The following is an 889-nucleotide window of genomic DNA, read 5'->3' on the forward strand; positions in this document are numbered from 1 at the left end:
GCTCCCGGCCGCCCCGCGGAAGCGCCGCTGACGGAGGCAATAAATGGCCATCGCCAAGGCAACGAGGGGAAAGGACAGCGATCTAGGGTTTCACCTGAAGAAAGCCGAACCGCGGCGGGGGAGTGTTGGGTTGGTTTTGTTTTGGGGTTGGTTTTTTTTTTTTCCTTCTCTCTGTGTAGAGGCATTTTTGATTTCAAACCAAGATAGGCATCGGCGAGGTAAATTTCCACTGACTGGAAGGAGAGAAACCAGATCCCACCGGAAAGTTACCTGCGTACAGAGACTCTGCGAGCCTCGTTTCATACCCTGAGCACCTCCTCTCTATTTTTATTTTACCTGAAAGTTTGCAAAACATACCAAAATGGAAAAGACAACAGATCTTTAACTCCGTGTTCTGGTTACAAAACATATCAGAAAGGAAAAGACAAGAAATCTTTAACCCAATGTTTTAACTGCGTCTGTTATCCTGAATGAAAAAACACACAGAGCCCCTGGTGTGCCGGACATCATCAAAACACAGTCACCCAGACGAACTGCTCTTAAGTCTCCCCATCATTGTGAAAAACTCAACTAGAAATTGCATTTTCAAAATAGAGTATTTCAAAAAAAGTGTAGAAGTGTTTTCTAGAGACAGCCTAACAATGTTAGGCTACTCCTAAACCTTTCAGCAACTGAAAATGCAGAAGACAAGTTAGACTGAAGAAGAGTCATGCTGATTCTCACTTCGATTTGTGGGTAGGTTAAATCACCCCCCATTAGGGCCGAGCACTCACAGGGTCACCAGGCAGATCCCCCTCCGGGCCCACCGCAGCCGCCCACCCCGCGTCACACAGCGCCAGGGCCACCCAGGAGGGGACCCCAGCGGGACGCCCCACCGGCACCCAGCGGG

Source organism: Athene cunicularia, assembly GCF_003259725.1.
Source record: "Athene cunicularia isolate RWA chromosome Z unlocalized genomic scaffold, athCun1 chrZ_part1, whole genome shotgun sequence".
In the NCBI taxonomy this organism is placed as follows: Eukaryota; Metazoa; Chordata; class Aves; order Strigiformes; family Strigidae; genus Athene; species Athene cunicularia.